Source organism: Musca vetustissima, unplaced genomic scaffold (genome assembly GCF_032173495.1).
Source record: "Musca vetustissima isolate MV318-11 ecotype Yass unplaced genomic scaffold, APGP_CSIRO_Mvet_v1 utg13040, whole genome shotgun sequence".
Taxonomy (NCBI): domain Eukaryota; kingdom Metazoa; phylum Arthropoda; class Insecta; order Diptera; family Muscidae; genus Musca; species Musca vetustissima.
In genome coordinates, this window is record NW_026873981.1 from 5210 (window position 1) to 14550 (window position 9341).

General features: G+C 36.5%; 1 long non-coding RNA gene across 1 annotated transcript; it reads left to right on the plus strand.

The window, feature by feature from the left end:
• Positions 1-1867: 1867 nt before the first annotated feature.
• On the plus strand, positions 1868-2561 carry LOC133329773 (uncharacterized). Its single transcript, XR_009754319.1, has 2 exons — positions 1868-2129; positions 2299-2561. It is a non-coding gene; the product is annotated as an uncharacterized LOC133329773 (long non-coding RNA).
• Positions 2562-9341: the final 6780 nt, after the last annotated feature.

The following is a 9341-nucleotide window of genomic DNA, read 5'->3' on the forward strand; positions in this document are numbered from 1 at the left end:
ACTACCGCAACTTCAGCTGTTGGCGATGATGATGAAGAGATGACAATCACAAAACGTTGACAGCATTACTTAATGTGTCTCCACTTGTGTTGCCTCGAATGGATGGATGGATGGCAAATGCGATGTACAACGTTTTTCGTCACTTTAGTCATAATTGTTAACCCTACAAATCAAATTTTTTTGGGTTGGTGATGGTAGGTCAGGACATGTTTACATGTAAATAGTGTTAAAAATTGGGACAATTTTTAATAAAAAATAAGTCTATGCAATAAAAAAGGGAGGCTGTATATCTGAAATTTCAAGTCGCTCTTGATGGTGATTTCCTTTAATGGTAAATAAGGAATAGCGTAAGTTCGATTTGGAACTTTAATTTTGTTACTTATTATTTTAATTTTGTTATTTTGTTTTAATTGTAGCGACTTTTATGGTCTATTTCACATGCATGTGGCATGTACGTGCTGCCACTTCTGCAAATACATACAAAATTCTTGACAATTGCTGACAATCTCATCGGATCATTTGAGAAACATGTAAACTCATGCATCAATGCTTCGCCAATATGACGTTGCTTAAGCTCTTTGTTGCTCTTGTTCTCAGACGTTTTGTTCTTCGTATACAAAACACTAAATGCCATTTATCTAAAAAAAATACTTGAATATGACCGACCTTTCGGTACTTCGACAATAATTAAGAACTTTACACTGACAGAAACCCTTAAGCATGAAGGTTGTCAGTTGTGATTTAGCTAAAGACGACAGCTTGACTTCACTTGTGATTTTTTGTAAATATTAACAAAAAAAAAAAAAGCGAAACGTCATTTCTGTCATTTAAATGTTCACTGAATCGTTAAGAGTTTTTATAGCGATAATTTACAATTAAGGTGAACATAAAGGTTGTTGAATGTTTTTGCTGGCCAAATATTAAATCATTTTGATGTGGGTTAATGGCAATACTTTGATATGATGGAAAGAATAATAAGGGATTCTCTAACATACACCACGGTGAGCGCTTAAAGAAATGAGATTATTCTGTGGTTACTTTTGAGGATATACAAAAAATCGCTTTAGGTGCCTTCTGAATACGAGGGCATTTAACACTTTCAAACGGATTTTCAATATTACTTCGCGGTTAGATATTCTTTACTATTTTAGGAAAAATATAAATTTCCCGCCCATTTTTGTATATCGGATGTTTTAGCCACTCTTTTTGTATTGTATAAATTCAAGTGGGTTCGAAAACTTTATTGCAATTGAATATCAATATAATAATAATTTATAATGGCTATGTACAAATCGGCTCAGATGTATTTATACTTGTCACATACATTTTTGTCCGACTCTATGTAAATAATATACCAAATATCGAGGATCACCACAGGTAACCAAAAAAAGTTTATACAAACGATTTTGAATTTTAATTCCCTTATTTAAAATCGTTCGTTTTTATAACCTGCACAATTATGTTCTAGGGGAATTATATGTTTGTGTGGAACAAGTGTTTGCAAAGCACCGACTACTTTGGACTACTCTTATATACTAATATCGATCGTCATTTGTAATCACATTGAATAATGCAGTTATGGACCAGTCAAGAAATTTTGTATGTAGAATAGATTGTGATCAAAGACGACATTTACAGATTTTGGTAATAACCTATTAATACAGGGTGAGATAAAAAACTGCAACAAAGTCAAACGCCATAATTTTTACATTTGGTGCGATGGTGCTGTTGGATTGTCCAAGTTCTGCGGCCAAAATGTTTGCGTTCTCAAGGCTTTAATACACCCTCCAGAATATTTTCGCGATAATATTCGACATTTATTCTGATGCCACGGTCGATTAATACGAACGGAGAGAGACCACGGCTGTTATGGCGGCCCACACCATCACCATGGCCGGTGCTTGAGTTATGTTGTCCCACCGAATGTGCACATTTTCAGCTGTCCTCTTTTGCAAGTAAACACGATAATTTTGTTTGTTTACAAACTGCTGGGGAACGAAGATTCTCCCATCGGTGAAAAAAATTCGGTAGTTCACCACTTTCGGCCAAGCGAAGCAACTCTTTAGCTCTTTTGAGTCTATTTTCTTTCTGTTGCGGTGTAAGTTCCTGCACTTGTTTGAATTTTAATGGTTTTACCCCTAGCTCATTTTTCAAGATATGCCGAATGGGATATTGCGATATGTTCAGATTACGAGCCATTTTTTGGTCACTGCGACGCGGGTTTCGATCAAGTTGCTTCTTTACTTTTAGCACAATTTCTGCTGATGTTGCTGTTTTCTTCTGTCCACTTCCTTGAAGTCGGGCTACACTACCAGTATCACGGTAACGAGCGATGGTACGAGACACAAAAGATTTGTTCACACTTGTGGTTTTCCAGCCAAATATAAAGAAATCACACTATGACGCTTGAATTCCACCACGAATAACTGTTTTTCTGGAAAATTCTCACCAAAATGCTTTTGTAGGCTTGTAAGCAATATAATGAGCTGTCACTGGAATAACTTTAACAGCTGTTGGACGAGTGACTTAGAAATGACAGCAGTCTGAAGTGGGTTGCAGTTTTTTCATCTCACCCTGTATTTAGGGGATAAAATAAACCAAATGTGAAAGAAATCTCTAACGAATAAGGATGGCTGATTGACGATTTTCAACCGAATTAATTAGGTACATATGAGGTAGCACAACATCCTACAAAATATTATCAAAATTGGTCAACATTTTATGGTTCCCCCATATAACGCTATGCCCAATTTTCGGAATTTCGGTAGGTTTGGGCAGATTTTTCATACGATTTTGCGGTAATTTAATATTTGGGACTATTATTGGGTACAAAATCTCCCCACCAAAAAGTTTCAATATTGGCCCAAATTTCAGAGTAGCCCCCATATTTTGGGAATTTTAGGTATGTTATTCATATCCTGCGTTGATATGACATCCTCTACTTGATCTTTCCATCGAAATCGTGGCCTTTCCCTTTTGCGTGAACCATCAGTAGGTTCTCTTTTATATGCCTTTTGCGCTGGGGCATCCTCATCTATTCGCACAACATGGCCTAATCACCGTAGTCGCTGCAGCTCGATACGTCTGACTATGTCGATGTCCGTGTATACATGGTATAGCTCGAAATTCGCAGTGGACGCAGATCGGCCCATATACCAATCGAAGAATTTTTCTCTCAAACACTCCAATGACTGCCTCATCTGCGGGCGCAAGTACTCATGTTTCTGATCCATACACCAGCTGATTCTACCAGCGTATTGTAGAGAGGTGGTCTTGCTTCTAAATTGCTTACCTAGCATCTTTGGGCAATGATTATCCTTCTCCGAATCTCAAAACTAATGTCATTTCAAATTCCACAGTTGATCCGAGTCTACTGAACGTCTTGAGCAATGATACCATCAGCCTGGCCTTCTCACCATTTACTGTCAGTCATACTTTGGCAGACTCCTTCTAAATTCCATCAAAGGTGGTTCTTAGCACTCGCAATGATCGACCCATTTTTTCGATGTCTTCTACATAGGCGAGTACGGTGTACAAAGTGTCATTTCTGTTCACATTTGCATATCGTATGACCTTTTCCAGCAGGATGTTAAAAAGGTCACATGAGAGGCTTTCACTGAAATGACCTTTCCGACGTTAAATGCTGACCTTTTACTAGTTAATGTTACCCAGCATAACCGTTTTTATTTTGCATGAAATCCGACACTTGTTATAACACAGATATTAAACACATCTAAGCGGATTGGAATGCGCCTTTATAGTCGATGAATAGGTGGAGTGTATCGATGAGTTTATACCCTTCACCACACTGTGGTACATATGTTTGTAACAGGCAAAAATAATCGAGATAGACCTATGGTTCCTTTTGAGAATATGCATAGAATCACTTTCTGAGTCCATTTATACATGTCCGTCTGTCCGTCCGTCGTTCATGTATTTTTGTTAACAAAATGCAGGTCGCATTTATGATCCGATTTGGATGAAATTTGGCACAGGTCACTTGATTGGCCCAAGGACGAACCCTATTGAAATTGGAAAAATCGGTTGAGATTTAGATATAGCTCCCATATATATTTTCGTCCGACTTTATGTAAATGGTGCACCAATGTCCCTATATATTATTCGATTTGCATGAAATTTGGTATAGCGAACTAAATTGAGTCTAGAATAATGTGTGTGAAGTTTCGCGAAAATCGGTTCAGATTTAGATATAGCTCCCATATATATTTTCGTCCGATTTTATGTAAATGGTGCACCAAAGTCCCTATATATGCCTCGATTTTCACGAAATTTGGCATAGTGCACTGAATTGAGTCTAGAATGATGTGTTTTAATTTTCGTGAAAATCTGATCAGATTTAGATATAGCTCCCATATATATTTTCGTCCGATTTAAGGTAAATAGTGCACCAAAGTCCCTATATATCCTTTGATTTGCACGAAATTTTACATAGCGAACTGAATTAAGTCTAGAACGATTCGGTTTAAATTTCGTGAAAATTTGTTCAGATTTAGATATAGCTCCCATATATATTTTCGTCCGATTTTATGTAAATAGTGCCACAAAGTCCCTATACATCCTTTGATTTGCACGAAATTTTGCATAGCGTACTGAAGAAGGTCTAGAACGATTCGGTTTAAATTTCGTGAAAATCTGTTCAGATTTAGATATAGCTCATATATATATTTTCGTCCGATTTTAGGTAAATAGTGCCCCAAAGTCCCTATATATCCTTCGATTTGCACGAAATTCTGCATAGCGTGCTGAAGTGAGTCCGGAACGATGTGTGTTAAATTTCGTGAAAATCTGTTTTGAACACTTTGACTTCGTCCATTAATACAGTTTCGTCGATTTAATGTAAATTGTGCACTAAAGACTGAAAGTTTGGCCGTCTGCCACACAATGCACAATGTACTGAAGTTACCATAACCTTTCGTTTATCAAGTTTTCTTGAAATGGGTTCAGATTTACATATTGCTCCTACATATACTTTCGTTAGAAGTAAATGGTGCACTTAAGACCCAAAGCTAGGCCGATTGACACAATGTATGTGTTGGGATTGATGTTAGTCGGTTTAATTATAGAAAAAGATCATGTCAATGTTCCTTCTTTCAATTTCAAGTCAATGTTTCTTCGAATATGTCCAAAGTGGTGAAGGGTATCATATAGTCGGCCCAGTCCGACTATACTACTTTCCTTACTCGTTTTCCTATGTCTTTTCTAGAATTTGGCGTAGTATAAAGATCTGGTTTATGGTGGATTTGCCAGGTCTGAAGCCGCATTGGTATTTTGCAAAATGTTATTGACCATTGGCTTAGTCGTTCACATAGAACGCTGCATTGTACTATAGATGGCACAAATCGTCTTGTCTCCTTTTTTGTAACCTCCTCTCCTCCGCCCTTTTTTATATATTCCACCATAGTGTGGTATCCCGGAAAACCACTTTATCGATTTACTTACTCATCGCTATTTACATAGATTCCGTAATTCCATCGATATTAGATATTTTCTGTATTTGTCAGACTAACCTTAATGTATTCAGACCTGTAGATTTGTCGATTATGCAATTGTCTCTTTGGTTGCTGCTACAAGTCATCACTGTTTGCTCTGTTCTGTTAAATAACAAATGTTGACATTTTGCTTTCATTATTCAATCATGTTCGTCTATGTTTCCCCTTATTTTCATTCTTGTGTTTTGCTTCATCAAAATTCCATATTGTTGTTCTAAAGAATCGTGCTGTTCGTTCTGATGTTGCATAATACCATCTCTGTGTACTTTTAGTGGTACTTTAACTAATATGGCGAACAATTGTAAAGATTTATGTTTCTTTTTTTCTTTCAACATTATGTAAGTTAATGATGGTCTTCTCTCCCGCGTTTAGTAGCGACATTGAACCAATATGAACTTTCAATTTCATTACACGACATAGATGGCTACATGAATCGTGCACGAGCTGAAGATGCATGCAATCATATAAGAAGATTATTTTTATTGGATGCTGGTTGCATCACAGACATGTGAAGAACACGATAAGTTTTTATTTTGTAGGGAAGAACACCCTCGTAGAAGTATGATGCATTTTTATAGAAAAAACTAAAAATATTGGGAGACAGTGAACTATTTGACCACTTTGGTCAACCAACCATTACGTCCTTCTCAAAAATCATATATTAAATAACGCATATATGCAATAACTTGTAGAACAAACTTAGGATCTTTAAGGGACCACTCACATGACATCTATACAGATATATGAGCCTATTTTAACCAATCCATACACATGTCATTTTGAAATCGATGATGTCGACCACTGTGCCATGTGCCAAATTTTGCTTCAATCGAACAAACGTTTTAATATCATGAAATTGGACGAAAATATATATAGTAGCTATATGTAAATATGAATCGATATAAACGGAACTTAGTATACTGTATTTTAGGCTCACTGAGTCACTCTGTGCAAAATTTTATTGCTATCTGACAATTTTTGGTTTAATGGTGCACAATTTAACTTAACGCATGCCAGTTTAGAGCCAATTCAATGCGCTATGCAATTTCGTGTAAATCGAAAAATATAGAGTCTTTGGTGTACCATTTACATATAGTTGGAATGGTTGCCATAACTAAATCTGAGCAAATTTTACCGGAGTAGCGTATCGCTATTCTCGACTTAATACGATACGCAACTCCAAATTTCGTCTGAATCGTACAAAACATTGGAAGTTTGGAGCACCACATATATAACTAGTAAGGAAAGTAGTAAAGTCGGGCGGGGCCGACTATACGATACCCTTCACCACTTTGGGTATATCCAACAGATGGAATCCTAACAGACGTCGCAATTTTGAAGGACCATTAACATGAAATTAAACATGTCAATCTGCAACCTATCCTAAATTTTGGTCATATATAGTGTTGCTTCTTACAATGGGACAAAATTATGTAAATAAATTTAAAGCAAAATATCGAAATCTAACCCGATTTCATCGAAACTTGCCACATGTTTTTTTCATTCGGCCACATTTTGAGTTCTTCATTTACTTATAAATCCAAATTTCGTGCAAATGGAAGGATATATAGGGACTTTGGTGCACCTTTTACATAAAATCGGACACATCGTTCTTGGCTTAATGCAGTACGCTGTGCTAAATTAATTAATTATTGGCTTAATTCAGTACGCTGTGCCAAATTTCGTGCAAATCGAAGGATATATAGGGACTTTGGTGCACTATTTACCTAAAATCGGACGAAAATATATATGAGAGCTATAACTAAATCTGAACCTATTTTCACGAAATTTAACACACATCGTTCTTGGCTTAATTCAGTACGCTGTGCCGAATTTCGTGCAAATCGAAAGATATAGGGACTTTGGAACCGATTTCAATAGGGTTCGTCCTTGGGCCAAATAAGTGAACTGTGCCAAATTTCATCCAAATCGGTTTACAAATGCGACCTGTACTTTGTTAACAAAAATACATGGACGGACGGACAGACAGACGGACATGCATAAATCGACTTTATAAGTGATTCTATGCATATTTTCAAAAGGAACAATATGTCTATCTCTTTTCCTTTTGCCAGTTACAAACATATGCACAAAGACATAATACCCTATACCACAGTGTGGTGATTGATATAAAAAGGACTGACATTATATATGGAGGTATATTTAAATCTAACCCAACTAACAACACTCTTTAACTGGTGTATATGGTTTGGGTACACTCCGAAAGTCTGGCAGAAAGCCAGGGTAGTCTTCATACCCAATACCGGCAAGGCAAACTACGCAAAACCAAAATCCTATCGGATATTAAGCCTAACTTAATTCTTACTCAAAGCTATGAAACGGACAGTCGACACTATGATTAAGAGCAACATACCAAACTATACTCTAAAATACAAACAACACGAGTACGTAAAGGGAAGATCTGTGGAAACCGCTCGAGGTGGTACACTACATTGAAGGCACCTTCGAGGATAAAACATATACTTTAGGTGTCTGCATTGATAGAGAACTGTTAGATACCTGTCGAGTTGACCAGGCAATCAGCCACATTCTAAAGAATAGATGGATAAATGGATGGACCGATGAAGTCTCTAAAGGACCGTAACTAAGGAGGAATTTGAACCCGTTTGTTATACAGACGACGTTATAATACTTACTTGTTGTGTAGGAACTGAAACGCTGTTAAACATCGGAAATATGTCTGTTCAGTAGAATGATAACAAGTGATACCCTCCACCATAGATACCCTCCAGAGATGGTCCGTCAGAAATAGTGACGTAAATGACATACATTTCCGACGTATAATACATACGTCAAAAACGTCGGAAACCCACCCAAAACCATCCGGTTTTTGACAAAATAGCTATCTCCATTCATCGATTTGGAAATTACGTATGCTTTACTCAAATCCAAATCGAATTTAAAAATTTTCTTCTCCAAAAATTTCAGAATTTTTTATCAGATCTAGTAAGGAATAGTCAGATATATGTAAAAATAATATATATTCTTTAAAATAACAGTACATGGTAATAATATTGAAAAAAATTACGTTTATTACATTTATTACATATTATACAGGTATATGACGTTTTCGACGTTTACACCTTTTTGACAGTCGAAAACCTAAAAATTCGTCACACGGACCATCCCTGATACCCTCCACCATAGATATACTGACAGGTACTAGAAATGAAAATATAGGAAACATACCAAAAAAATATAGGAAACATACCAAAAAAATATAGGAAACATACCGACATTTCTAAAAACGTATTATGTAAACCATAATACAAATTTCAGAAATTTTTAATAGATAATTATACCCTCAGCCTTATGCCTAATGAGGGTGTATACACTTTAACACGGTGGAAATGTGCATCATCGAAATATCGGTTCTAGACCCCATGTTACTTTGGACCAAATCCGTTTCAGAAAATTTAGATTTCATCCAAACTTTGCCTATCTTATTATTTCTTCCAAACTTAGTATAAATGCGAAGATGGGGAACATAGGTCCACTCCTTCGTGAACCTCCACAAATGGGCTAGGTGTAAATGCCGCTATAGTTCATTATCGAACCTTACGTTCTAATTTTTTATCTCGATATCCTCCGCAGGAGAAATGATTACAACAGCCAAACGCAACCAAACGCAAACCATATGGGGACTACCCCAAAAAGGGGGCGAATATTAATAATTTGTGGTAGGGAGATTTGTTGCCATAAACGAATACAAAATACCAAATTGCAGCAAATTCGGTTGAAAAACGCGCTCAAGAACCCCAAAGTACCGAAAATTGGGGGTACCCTTATATGGGGGCTATCCGAAAAAAT